Source organism: Giraffa tippelskirchi, chromosome Y (genome assembly GCF_054371585.1).
Source record: "Giraffa tippelskirchi isolate mGirTip1 chromosome Y, T2T-mGirTip1v1.2.pri, whole genome shotgun sequence".
Classification (NCBI taxonomy): domain Eukaryota; kingdom Metazoa; phylum Chordata; class Mammalia; order Artiodactyla; family Giraffidae; genus Giraffa; species Giraffa tippelskirchi.
In genome coordinates this window covers 4,481,039-4,495,778 of record NC_137290.1, presented here as the reverse complement: position 1 = coordinate 4,495,778, position 14,740 = coordinate 4,481,039, and the positions used below count along the sequence as shown (strand labels likewise).

At 45.4% G+C, this 14,740-nt stretch overlaps 1 non-coding gene across 1 annotated transcript; it reads left to right on the top strand.

Annotated features, from left to right (window-relative positions):
• The first annotated feature begins 2,496 nt into the window (after positions 1-2,496).
• Positions 2,497-2,569, top strand: TRNAC-ACA (transfer RNA cysteine (anticodon ACA)). Its single transcript has one exon. It is a non-coding gene; the product is annotated as a tRNA-Cys (tRNA).
• Positions 2,570-14,740: the final 12,171 nt, after the last annotated feature.

The following is a 14,740-nucleotide window of genomic DNA, read 5'->3' as shown; positions in this document are numbered from 1 at the left end:
TACTTATTAACAATTTATATTCCCCTGATCATTTTATAGGATTCCCAGGTAGCTCAGTGGTAAAGAAGCCACCTGCCAAGCAGGGACGCTCATTCAATCCCTGAGTCGGGAAGATCCCCTGGAGAAGGAAATGACAACCCACTCCAGCATCCTTGCCTGGAGAATCCCACGGACAGAGGAGCCTGGCGAGTTACAGTCCATGGGGTCACAAAAGTCAGACACGACTGAGTGACTAAACAGCAACAGCAAATTGTGTTCTTCCTGACAAAGGGTGTTTCATACGAACCCCACGGATGGCACCAAGAGGTGTCTCGGAAGAGAAGTTGCCACTCACCGGACCTCCAACAAATAACTCTGACATCACAACATCCATTTTCTCGTTTGCAAAATTCACACAGCAAGATCCACCTGCAGGGCGGCCATCAGGAAGAAGGACAATTTCAATCAAGTCCCTTAATACACAGTAGGCTTGCCGACTAAAAGTGGCTATCACCACTCAACCCATCTGAATAAATTTCCCCTTCAACTGACCCAGGTGATTTTATGAATCTTGACACGTCCTCTAAGAACACGTTCTATCTTCTTTGCTTGAATAATCAAGCAAGTGTGGGTACTCAGTCGTGTCCGACTGAGTTTGCGACCCCATGGACTGTAGCCCACCAGGCTCCCCTGTCCATGGGGATTCTCCAGGCTAGAATACCTGAGTGGGTTGCCATCTCCTTCTTCAGGGGATCTTCCCGGCCCAGGGATCGAACCCTCATATCTTGCATCTCCTGCATTGGCAAGGCAGATTCTTTAGGCTAGCAACTCCTGGAAGCGCCTGGTTTATTTATTCATAGGGTGCTTCTCTTTGAAGTCTTTCTGTTTTTCCCCTTATCCAAATGCACAGCGTACTCCTGAGACTGCGCCTGAACCAGTTTCTTGACATAGGAAACATGTATTTTCTTCATTGAATAGACTAGGCTATTTGTTACCTTGTGATATTGACAACTCACATTGTTTCTTAAGAGGAAAATTCAGAGCATGGTGTTTCCTTTTTTTTCCATGCAACTGTAGTTTCTGAAAACTTGGACGCTCCTTAGTATTCTCAAGATTTGTTTCCATGGAAGGATGTATTAAGACACAAAATATCAGTTGAAGAATAAGATATCATAGGTCACCCAGCAACTTGATTTATAACAGTAGGCGTTCAGACATCTCCTTTAAACATTAAGATCTTTAACAAAATATACTATTTCAGGTGAAATTCCAGAGGTTCAATAGAATCATTGATCAAGAACTGGCGTGCATACTGGAATAATACGAAATTATTGATTCCAAAAATGATAAAGCATGATTTTTAACTAACTATTGATGACACTGCTCGAAACGGGGACAGCAATTCCATTTATCCACCGTCAGATTGTCTCTCAGGCAGGTCTTAAATGTGACAAATGAGTCTACTGCAGCGAGTAGCTCTCCATGAAAATGGGTTTATATTACTGTAATTTTCCACAATTCAGACTTTAAGTGGGATTTTAAAAAAATCACTTGGAATTTTCAATGCCAAGATACAGAACTAGGCTCAGGAGATTGTCTTGATTGAGGTTCTAATGAGGAGTGAAGTGCTGTGAGAATTCTAGTGATAAGAGAACCCAGAAACACATATGACTTGTGAATCTCTTTTAAAAATTCTTTATTTGGGATCTTTGCTGCCACAAGCAGGGTCTAGTTCCACGACCAGGGATCAAACCGGGGCCCCCTGCGTTGGGAGCTCAGAGTCTTAGCCACTGGAGCACCCAGGAAGTCTCATGACTTGTATATTCTTTGAATGAGCTCTTAGGATTGAGCTCAGATGGTCAAGAATTTACCTGCCATGCAGGAGACCCGGGTTCAATCCCCAGGTGAGGAAGATTCCCTTGGAGAAGGAAATGGCAACCCATTCCAGTATTCTTGCCTGGAGAATCCCATGCACAAAGCGTGGGGTTGCAAAGAGTCGGGCATGACTGAGCGAACAACACTTTAACTTTCTACGATTGAGCAGGTGATTCCATCATTAATCCCACCACACCGGAGAATCAAGTTGGAATCATCTTTATCCAAACTTGGATGGATTTCTCCACCCCTCACCCTATGTGTGTGCACTCAGTTGTGTCCAACTCCTAGTGACCCCATGGACTACAGCCCACCAGGCTCCCCCGTCAGTGGGGTTTTCCAGGCAAGAATACTGGAATGGGTGGCCATTTCCTTCTCCAGGGGATGTTTCCTCTCCAGGGATCAACCCATGTCTCCCGCATCTCCTGCACTGGCAGGTAGGTTCCTTTCCTACCTGAGCCATCAGGGAAGCCCCACTCTACAGCACAGAACATTTAATTCCTGTTCAGTGGGTTTGACCACCAACTCGGTTCTTCCCTCAGCTGAATGTAGAATCAGGGAGGCTTCTAAGTCATTAGCTTCTCATCCAAATGATGCTCCCACTTCAGTTCAAAATAGATTTCTTCTCTTCTTTGCTAGATTTCCCTGGTGGCTCAGATGGTAAAGCGTCTGCCTACAATGCAGGAGACCCAGGTTCAACCCCTGGGTCAGGAAGATCCTCTGGAGAAGGAAATGGCAACTCACTCCAGTACTCTTGTCTGGAAAATCCCATGGATGGAGGAGCCTAGTAGGCTACAGTCCATGGGGTCGCAGAGTTAGACATGACTGAGCGACTTGACTTTCACTTTCTTCTTTGCTAGATGAGCTAATTCAAGAAATTCATAATTTGAGTGAATTGCTTTTTTCTGCCAGCACTGTTAGTTGGCAAAAGCTACATTTAAATGCTGAAAATCCACTGGTGAGTAAAACTTCAACCGTTGAGATTCTGGGTCAAATGGATTCAGAATATGCCTCACTGATGGAATACTTAAAGAGTGTTTTTCTTACTGAAGTATTCCAACTTCTAAGAAACTGCCATCATTTGAGCGGCGTCCAGAATTTGTTGGTTTTTTTTTTTTTTTTTTGGTGACATGTTCTGACTGAGGGGCGGTGTTACAAAAATGAAATGTGGGCTTTCTTGGTGGCTCAGTAGTAAAGAATCTTGCCTGCCAAGGCAGGAGACACAGGTTCGATACCTGGTCCTGGAAGATCCCACAAGCCAAGGAGCAGCTAAGCCTGTGCGTGAAAGCTGTGCTTTTCAGCGTGTGCTTTAGGGCCTGGGAGCTGCAACTACTGAACCAAAACAGCCTACAGCCTCTCCTTTGCAACAAGAGAAGCCACTGCAACAAGAAGTCTGCAACCTGGAACTGGAGAAAGCCCATGTGCAGCAACAAGGACCCTGCACAGTTCAGTGCAGTTCAGTTCAGTCACTCAGTCATGTCCGACCCTTTGTGACCCCATGGACTGCAGCACGCCAGGCCTCCCTGTCCATCACCAACTCCCGGAGTCTACCCAAACTCATGTCCATCGAGTTGGTGATGCCATCCAACCATCTCATCCTCTGTCGTCCCCTTCTCCTCCTGCCCCCAATCCTACCCAGCATTAGGGTCTTTTCCAGTGAGTCAACCCTTCGCATGAGGTGGCCAAAGTATTGGAGCTTCAGCCTCAGCATCAGTCCTTCTAATGAACACACAGGATTGATCTCCTTTAGGATGGACTGATTGGATCTCCTTGCCGTCCAAGGGACTCTCAAGAGTCTTCTCCAACACCACAGTGCAAAAGCATCAATTCTGCGGTGCTCAGCTTTCTTCACAGTCCAACTCTCACATCCATACATGACCACTGGAAAAACCATAGCCTTGACTAGACAGACTTTTGTTGGCAAAGTAATGTCTCTGCTTTTAAATATGCTATCTAGGTTGGCCATAACCTTCCTTCCAAGGAGTAAGCATCTTTTAATTTCAAGGCTGCAGTCACCATCTGCAGTGATTTCGGAGCCCCCAAAAATAAAGTATCTCACTGTTTCCACAGCACAGGCACAAATATATAAATTTAAAAATAATAGTAAAAAAAAAATGAGATGCAATTTTAAAGCCCTTTTATAAAGATTAATTTGCTTCAGGCATTACGCAACCTCATAAACGCAACAAGAAAATGACCTTAGAGCAAAAATGTCTGCCCTTTTATCTCAAAGTTTTCCAACAAAACTAAGGAATTCAACAGCGGGAAACAGCTCCATGTGACAAAGTCACATTTTTCGTTAAGTGTTGAAGAAGGGTAAGAACTTGCAAATGAAGTGATATTTAACTGTCTCCTCATTAATGGAAACAGAATCAGGCTACACATAACACTTAAGCTTCCTAATAAAGACAAGGTCAATCTTTTACCGCTAAATAATCACTCATTCCCTATGTGCACAGTTGGGCTGGTGAAACAGAACAGCAAAAAAAAAAAACAAAACAGACTAAGTAAATGAAAGAAACAATAGTGAAATATATAGAATCTCACTGTCAATGGGTCAAATAACTGATTCTAAAATATAAGTCAGTATAAAAGAGGATGAAGGTCAAACTTCTAAAGATGCTGAAGCAGCTTTGAGAAAGAAGGTCATTTTTCACTGTGCTCAATTTTTGTTTGGGGACCAACAAATACAAATATTTCTGACTAAATATTTTAAATCACTGTTGATCTGGGATATAAAATAAGTTTCAATCTGGTCACGGAACTAGATCCCACATGCCACAGCTATGAGTTCGCAGGCTGGAACTAAAGATCCCGTATCCCTTGACAAAGACCCAGCTCGGTCATATAAATAAACCCTGGGTCGGGAAGATCCCCTGGAGCAGGGCATGGCAACCCACTCCAGTATTCTTGCCTGGAGAGTTCCCATGGACAGAGGAGCCTGGCGGGCTACAGTCCATGGGGTCGCAGAGAGTCGGACACGACCGAGCGACTAACAGTTTCTCTTAATGCTTTCTGGTGTCACAGTCGTTAATACTTTCGCTCCCAATGCAGGAGGGCCAGATTCGACTCCTGTTTGGAGAACTACATCCCACACGCCAGAGCTAAAGAGCCTGCCTGCTGCAGCTAAGAACTGGCAGAGCCAAATAAAAAAATACATAAATCTTTAAAAATATTAAAAAATAAAATAATAAGTTCCAATCATCTAGCTTAAGGATACATATTTTAAAGCTATGCACCATCTATTTGACCATGCTGGAAGCTGCTTTATAAGTCGCAGATGGAATTTCTGGTTCAACATGGTGACTCAAAGTATTGGTCAATCAGTCCAGTCTGAATACGGGAGTGGGTTCCCATTCCCTTCTCCAGGGGATCTACCCAACCCACGGATCGAACCCAGGTCTCCTGCGTTGCAGGCAGACTCTTTACCAGCTGAGTTATCAGGGAAGCAATATATATATGTATATATAAACAAAATAATAATCTCCAATCATCTCGTTTACAGATACATATTTTGTAAGGGGAATTTTAGGAAGCTATATGCCATCCATCTGACCAGTCTGGAAGTTTCCTTATAACTCACAGATGGAATTCCTGGTTCAACATGGTGACTGATATTGTCACCCTCCTTATTTAACTTATATGCAGAGTACGTCATGAGAAATGCTGAGCTGGAGGAAGCACAGGCTGGAAGCAAGATTGTCGGGAGAAATATCAATAACCTCAGATATGCAGATGATACCATTCTTATGGCAGAAAGTGAAGAAGAACTAAAAAGCCTCTTGATGAAAATGAGAGAAGAGGGTGAAAAAATTGGCTTAAAGCTCAACGTTCAGAAAACTAACATCATGGCATCTGGTCCCATCACTTCATGGCAAATAGACGGGGAAACAGTGGAAACAGTGTCAGACTTTATTTTTCTGGGCTCCAAAATCACTGCAGATGGTGACTGCAGCCATGAAATTAAAAGACCCTTACTCCTTGGAAGGAAAGTTATGACCAACCTAGACAGCATATTGAAAAGAATAGACATTACTTTGTCAACAAAGGTCCATCTAGTTAAGGCTATGGTTTTTCCAGTGGTCATGTATGGATGTGAGAGTTGGACTATAAAGAAAGCTGAGTGCCGAAGAATTGATGCTTTTGAACTGTGGTGTTGGAGAAGACCCTTGAGAGTCCCTTGGACTGCAAGGAGATCAAACCAGTCCATCCTAAAGGAAATCAGTCCTGAATATTCATTGGTAGGACGGATGCTGAAGCTAAAACTCCAATACTTTGGCCACTTGATGCTAAGAGCTGACTCATTGGAAAAGACCCTGATGCTGGGAAAGATTGAGGGCAGGAGGAGAAGGGGACGACAGAGGACGAGATGGTTGGATGGCATCACTGACTCAATGGACATGGGTTTGGGTGGACTCTGGGAGTTGGTGATGGACAGGGAGGCCTCACGTGCTGCAGTTCATGGGATCTCAAAGAGTTGGACACAACTGAACGACTGAACTGAACTGAAGGGTGGCTGAAATGTTGGTTGATCAGTCCAGTCCTACGCTTTGTGGCCCAGTGGACTGTAGCTCCTCTGTCCATGGAATTATCCAGGCAAGAACACTGGAGTGGGTTGCCTTTCTCTTCTCCAGGGCATCTCCCCGACCCAGGAATCAAACCCGGGTTTCCCCAATTGCAGGCAGACTCTTCACTGTCTGAGTCACCAGGGAAGCTGCAAAACTCATTTTTTGGCCAGGCCTTGGCATGCTGGATTCTCCTTTCCCCAACCAGGGCTCGAACTCACAGCTCCTGCAGTGAGAGCACCCCTGGACCACCACGGAGGTTGTGTGACTGCAGACACATCTTTGACTATTTACACCCTCATATGTTACTGAAGTAAACAGTCATGTTATAAAAGATAAAACAGATGCCAGCACCATGATAGCGTCAAAAGATGAAAGGGTACAATCAACTTCCCAGAACACTTAACATTGTTCAATGGAAATGAGACTATCCAGCTGGAAAATTGACAAATGAACCTTCAAATGTGATGTGTTTGGGACCCAGAGACAGTCTGCAGCTGAAATCATGGCCGGAGGGGGCGGGACGTGGAGGTTTACTAGATAGCCACTTACCCCAATATGGTTATACATCTGCATTATCTGTTCTGGGCAAAGTCCCCCTGCCCTGCCTCCGAAACAGTGAGAGATTTCCATGGAGAAGCTCTTAATGCAGCTGAGGAATACAAGAAGAGAAGAACAACAAAACCCAAGGGGATACGAGGTCCCTCTACAGACACAGAAAAACAGATTGAGAGAAGGTTTGCCTTGGAGTGACGCACACAGCTTCCTCACTTTCCTTTTGTCTCTGCTGTGATCCTAAGCGTGCTGGTGTGACCTCCATGGGCCTCCAGAGAGAAATCTGTGTCTGTGGACAGGACCAGTCACTCCCACATTTTGACAGAAGTCCCTCAGAAACGGACACACTCTGCGAAAGAGCAATCAGTGCAGCCACCTGCAATGAACCGAATTATCACTCAGTAAGAGAAACAGTGAAACAGAGAGCTCAAGAGGAAAAGCAACAAGCAGACTGAAAATACACCCAGGGCATTCTCAAGATGCCCAAGAACACCTGAAAATGTACAAAACGCGGAGGGCTTCCCTGGTGGTCCAGTGGTTAAACAAGGCCCGGCACAGCCAAAAGGAGATAAATAAAGCTTAAAAAAATACAAAAATCAGTATAACAGAAGCAATAAAGAAAATCGTCTAAAAAGCTAAAAGGGCTGACCTGGTAGCTCAGTTGGTAAAGAATCCAGCTGCAATGCAGGAGACCTCAGTTCAATCCCTGGGTTAGAAAGATGCCCTGGAGAAGGGAAAGGCTACTCACTCCAGTATTCTGGCCTAGAGAATTTCATGGAGTGTATAGTCCATGGGGTTGCAAAGAGTTGGACACAACTGAGCAACTTTCACCTTCAAAAAACCCAATTAGTATCTTCAGGGAGACTCACAAGGATGTTGCATAGAAAACAGACATAATGTTATTGGAAAAACTGGAAGAATGAATGATAGTTACTAGATACTTCACAGAAAGCCTCATAACAAAAGGAAGACAGATGTATGTTGCATAGGGTAAAACTGAGTTATTCTCCCTAGGACATAAAAAAGAACATAAACATATGAACAACTTAATCACTTTTGCCGTACAGCAGAATTTAACACGACACTGTAAATAAACTTTACTTCAATAAAACAAATTTATAAAAAATATATTTCAAAACACTATAAATAAACTTTACTTCCATAAAACAAATTTATAAAAATATATTTCAGAACACACAGCAAACACGACAAAGAAACAGAAAGTAAATTGGAGAGGCAGAGGGGAGACGAAGACAGTAACATAACAAGCCGGCAGGATTTCCAGATGAGGAAATCAAGAAACCAGAGAAGCGGAAAAGTGAAAGTGAAAGTGAAGTCGCTCAGTCGTATCCGAGTCTTTGTGACCCTGTGGACTGTAGCCCATAGACTAGCCCACCAGGCTCCTCGGTCCGTGGGACTCTCCCGGCAAGAATACTGGAGTGGGTTGCCATTTCCTTCTCCAGGGGATCTTCCCAACCCAGGGATCGAACCCAGGTCTCCCACACTGCAGGCAGACGCTTTAACCTCTGAGCCACCAGGGAAGCCCAGAGAAGGAGAGAGAGGCCATAAATTGAATCTTAGAATAACTCGATCACTTGGAGAAGAAATGATTGTGACTTTGGGACTGAATGAGCAGAAGGCAGCTGAAGGAATCAAGAGCGACAACCGCAACCCATCCTGATGAACCAACACCCACCACCACAACGATGGAGACTAAAAGTCTTAGAGAGAGAGAGAAGGAGAAGATAGTATTTCTTAAAAAGGCATCCCATCACTTCCCTGGGGACTCGGAAACCTAAAGCTCGGACTGCAAAGTTCTGAAGGAAAATGTCTGCACCAGAGTTTTACAACCAAACTGTTAAGCAGTTATCAGAACTTTCCCCCAAAACTCAAGCGCTCGTAATGTTTAGGACACATGGCGCTTTTTCTCGTAAGAACCCATCCTTCGGATATGTTCTAGCAAAAAGCAAAACTTAAGTACAGGGAGAGACAAAACACTCAAAGGACAGTAGCGTGGATATTCAGCGAAGTCCTAGTTTTTAGCAGGACCACTGGTACCTGGATACACCATGGACGGATCTTATCAACACCAAGTTGAGTGGAAGCGGCTAGGCACATACACGCACAGGGACACACAAAGAGTTTCTGCTCTGTGATACCAAGTGACACAACAGGTGACAGGAATGCACTGCGATACCAGTCAGCAGAGTGTTACCTCTGCTTCGAGCTGGGGGGAGACGCCATGAGCTGTCTTGACCTGTTCAGAATGGCCATGAACAAAGCTTTTGGGAACACAGTCCCTTTCTACCTTCTTATCGTGGTGGTACTGACCCAAGTCTGTTCATTTTGTAGAAACTCATCAAGCTGGACACTTAAGTGCACACTGTTCCACGCGTTCTACTACAAGGAAAGGGAAAGGGAAAGGGAAGGCACTCAGTCGTGTCCGACTCTTTGCGACCCCGTGGACTGTAGCCTACCAGGCTCCTCCGTCCATGGGATTCTCTAGGCAAGAATACTGGAGTGGTTTGCCATTTCCTTCTCCAGGGGATCTTCCCTGACCCAGGGATCGAACCCAGGTCTCCCGCATTGGAGGCAGATGCTTTAACCTCTGAGCCACCAGGGAAGTCACTACAAGGAAAACTCTGCTCAAATACGCGTGAGGAAAATGACTGCCGGGGGGCGGGGTGGGACAGGGAGGGACTGGGAGTTCGGGATGGGCAGATGCAGACGATTATACAGAGGATGGATAAACAGGGAACTATACTGAAAATGCTGGGAGGGACAAGAATGGACTTCCCTGGTGGCTCAGTGTTAAAGAGCCCACCTGCCAATGCAGGAGACTCGAGTTCGATCCCTGGGTCGGGAAGATCCCCTGGAGAAGCACATGGCAACCTACTCCAGTCTTCTTGCCTGGAGAATCCCATGGACTGAGGAGCCTGGCGGGCTACAGTCCACGGCATCACAAAGACTCAAATACGACTGAGCACACAGCAGGCATGCAAACCCTAATGGGAAAAAATATGAAAAAGAATGTGTGTATATGTGTCTAACTGAATCACCTTGCCGTACAACAGAAATTAACACAACACTGAATATAAAGTTCACTTCAATTTAAAAAAATAAAATAAAATGACTGCCTCTTAGGTTTCATAAATCTCATGCAGTGGTCAGGGTTCATGGTGCATATTTTGCAGTGAGAAAATGAACCATGCTGGCATGAAGGAAATGGCAAATTCGTGTCGGGGGTTTCTCATCACCATTCTACAGGTTTAAAGCTCACTTTTCAATAATGAAGGTGAGTTGAAAGCATGCCAACAGTTTAGCTAACAGTGTAAGATGGTTAAGTCATGTGGACCTCACCCCTGGTCTATTAGGGCCATGGGACACTTCCCTGCAACCTGAAATAAGCATGTTCAGGAAAAAAAAAGGGGGGATAAGCTTTTTGGATTGACAGCACCAAATCCTTTTTTTTTTTTTGGACCACTCGCCAGCATGGGAGGAGACAGTCAACCAAGACTGTTGAACAAGAAAAGGGGGTTGGAGGTGAGAGCACCGTACCACAGGACTGGTAACTTTCCTGACCTCCATCTTCTCATGAGTCATTAGAAACCCTTCTTTAAAAAGTTATATATAAAAAGTGTCAGTCACTCAGTCATCTGACTCTTTTCAACCCCATGGACTGCAGCACGCCAGGCTTCCCTGTCCTTCACCATCTCCCAGAGTTTGCTCAAACTCATGTCCATGGAGTCGGTGATGCCATCCAACCATCTCATCCTCTGCCGTTCCCATCTCCTCCCGCCTTCAATCTTTCCCAGCATCAAGGTCTTTTGCAGTGAGTCGGCTCTTCGCATCAGGTGGCCAAAGTATTGGAGCTCCATCTTCAGCATCGGTCCTTCCAGTGAATCTTCGGGGTTGATTTCCTTTAGGATGGACTGGTTGGATCTCCTTGCGGTCCAAGGGACTCTCACGAGTGTTCTCCAACACCACAGTTCAAAAGCATCAGTTGTTCCACGCTCAGTGTTCTTTATGGTTCAAAATCTCAAATCCATACACGATTAACTGGAAAAGCCATAGCTTTGATTATACGGACCTTTGTTGGCAATGCGATGTCTCTGCTTTTTAGTATGCTGTCTAGGGAACATCACGATGGCAGGTCTAACGAGTGTCCTTCAGAGAAGCTTCATGTACAGAAGCAGAGAGTGATAAACAAGGATCAGAAGAGACTATCCAAAGTACCCTTCCTTGGCATAAGGATTTTTCTGAGCTGAGTATTGTGTGAAACAGCAGAAAGGGGAGAAGCTCTGAGAACAGAGCAGACTGTTTTGCAAGGGAAGTTTACCTTTACAAAGGAAATCATCTGTAAGGGTGCTCCCCCAACTCTGTACCAGGAAAGAGAGTGACCGGACATCAGAACAGAATCTTATCAGAGAAGCAGACCCCAAGTTAAATCTTCATAACAAATGTTATCCCTATTTACTGCAATTTCCGTGGTAACCCCACCATGACTGCCCTGCCATACACACAAACACATGCACACACGCACACACACACACACACACACACACACACACACTTCTGTCTCTATCTTCAGCTGACATGGTATCTAAGCTGGTGAATTAGTCTCTATCAGGGAGTTACTCATGTTCACTGGGTATCTCCCACATAGACATGAGGTAGACATATTAATAAACTGTGTTTCTCCTGTGGACCTGTCTTTTATTACCATGAAGCTCAGCCAGGAGCTCAGAAGGCTAGAAGGAAAATTATATTTCCTTTTCTGCTTAAGCAGGCTTGGGCTAGGTGTCCGTCCCTCGCCAACCTCAAAGTCTCCTCCAGGGTACATAAAATACATTACACTGCGAATGCACCCTGATAGCTAGACCTGAGGTCACTGTGAGTAGATGCTTTTTAATTCCATTTTGAAACAATGAAGCTGCATTTCTTTTTTATACACAACATAAAAAGTATACATATATATGTATGTGTATATACACACACAGCGTACAAGATATTTACTCACCCCAGGGAGATACAGAAATTCAGAACCAAGAAAACCGTAGAAGATTAAGAGAGCTCAGTGGATAATGGAGATTCAAAACAGATTCTCAAAGCGGGCGCGAGCTCCCAAGAGAAGAAATGACAACACAAACGTGACGCTGTTGCCCAGCCAGCCTCAGGCCAGGACACAGAAGCAAGCGACACACACAAAACCAGTCACTTCTCCAGCCATCTTAGGGGCTTCCCTTGTGGCTCAGCTGGTAAAGAATCTGCCTGCAATGCAGGAGACCCTGGTTAGATTCCTGGGCTGGGAAGATCCCCTGGAGACGGGATAGGCTACCCACACCAATATTCTTGGGCTTTCCTGGTGGCTCAGCTGGTAAAGAATCTGCCTGCAATGCAGGAGATCTGGGTTCGATCCCTGGGTTGGGAAAGATGGCTTGGAGAAGGGAGAGGCTACCCACTCCAGTATTCTGATCTGTGGAATTCCATGGACCGTATAGTCCATGGGGTCGCAGAGAGTCGGACACGACTGAGCGACTTTCACTTTCACTTTCTCCAGCAGTCCAGTGGTTAAGAATCCGCCTTGCAATGCAGGGGATTTGGGTTCGATCCCTAGTATGGGAACTAAGATCCCACATGCCTTAGAGCAACTAGGCCGGGATGCTGCAACTACTGAAACTTCCAGGCAGAACTAGGGAGTCCAGGCACCGCAAGTAAAGCTCTCGCACGATGCAACGAAGATCCTGTGTGTCGTAACTAAGACTCAACACGGCGAAATAAATATTCTTTTTAAATAGCCATTTTTTTAAGTTAAAAGCTATACCTTTGTGAATAAGTTCATCCCCTCATATACATACAGTGAATTTAGCTCTGAGGGAGCAGGAATTTATGTCACTCTGTGCAACACTGTATGAGCTCCCCCCACCGCACCACCAGAAAATCGCTCAGCTGTGTCTGACTCTTTGCGACCCCACGGACTGTAGCCCGCCAGGCTTCTTTGTCCATGGAATTCTCCAGGAAGTATACTGGAGTAGGTTGCCATTGCCTTCTCCAGGGGATCTTCCCAACCCAGGGATCGCATCCATGTCTCCTGCATTGCAGGCAGATGCTTTACCATCTGAGCCACCAGGGAAGCTCTCATTCACATAGTAGGTGCTCAGTAAACACATCTTGATAGAATGCAGCAAATCCTATTCTCACCAGTTTCTGTATTTTCACCAGGCAGTTCCTAAAGTTCTACAAGTCCCAAGAGCTTGAGTTGAAGAGCTCTAGAAAATGACACCCCAAAACAGCCCCTTTGTCATACAAGTTCTTTTGAGCCAAAAGAATTAAGAATTCTTTTTTCAACTGCTGGCAATTGACAATCAGGAGACTTGGCATTAAGAAAAAAAACAAAACACTTTATCAACCTCTAACTGCTTCAACACAGAGTGTATGAATTTCCCCTTTTGTAAAGGAAATGTGTATTTGTAAAGGAACGTCCCATTTGCAGAGAAGCCCCCCATGAGAGGTACTCCCTGAGACAATTCTTATCACCCGCCCACGGAGAGAACACTTACTAATATTTTTAAAGATCTTTTTTTGATGCAGACCATTTGTAAAGTCCTTATTGACTTTGTAACAATATTGCCTCTGTTTTATTACCCTTTTCTTTGTTGGTTTTGTGACTTGTGGGAACTCAGTTCCCCAGCCAGGGATTGAATCGGCACAGCCTCCATTGGAAGGCAAAGTCTTAACCACTGGACAACCAGGGAAGTCCCAAGAGAACCCTTATTTATCATTTGCTTTCTCCTTTGCACCCATGAAGTCATTTCATGAAACCTTGCAAGATGCATTTCTTACATCAAGATTACTCTCTTTAGGAACACTCATATATTGAATTTCAATGTTAATAAGATGACTAGAACTCTTCTGGGTCAGTGTGTGTTATTAGGATGTGTGGGAAAGCCGGATCAGGCATTCTCCTCTTCTGCAGGTAACCTGGGGGGTAATTTACTGCCATGAATGACCAATACTTTTAAAGGAACTAACAGCAAATACTCATTTTACGTCCTTACATTACATTCTCCACGTTAACGTGGAGAAACAAATGGACCGTCCATGGGACAACAGAGCCAAAGGGTTCCTGGTTCCTTAACCACGACCTCCTGGGGCCAGGGCCTCTGTCTCTCTTCCCCAAAGGGCCTGGTTGGAGGTGGAACTTCCCACTCACAAGACCAAGGAGCCTTGGGGTGATGGGCTGGCCCATAGCTTTCTGTGGAGGCTGGCACCTCCAGCGTTCTTCCTCGCCAGGGGCGTGCTCTGCCAACAGCCACCAAATACTGTGACTTCACAGCCCGGGCCCCGGGCCCAGAGCACAATACACAATGTACCTGCCACCAGTCCAAGCGCACGTCTCCCCAGGACACGGAGAGCCAGGGCCCCCGGCAACTCCCATCTCACTGTGTCTGAGCGCCCCAGGCCGCCTGTGGCCACCCTGGGCTCTTCGCCTGGTAGCTGGACCCAAAAAACGCATCATCAGAACATGACTGCTAGGATGCAGTGTGGAGGGAGAAGGAGGCTGGCCACTTTGAGATTCTTTTCTAGGCACGAGTGCGTTCTACGTGGAGAATGTGAAAAGACACTGCATGTAAGACATACAAGGTCTAACACTTGGTTTATCTAGAGGGAGTATTCCAGGAATACTTCTCTTTGCTGGCAACTCACTGGAAAAGACCCTGATGCTGGGAAAGATTGAGGGCAGGAGAAGGGGGCGACAGAGGATG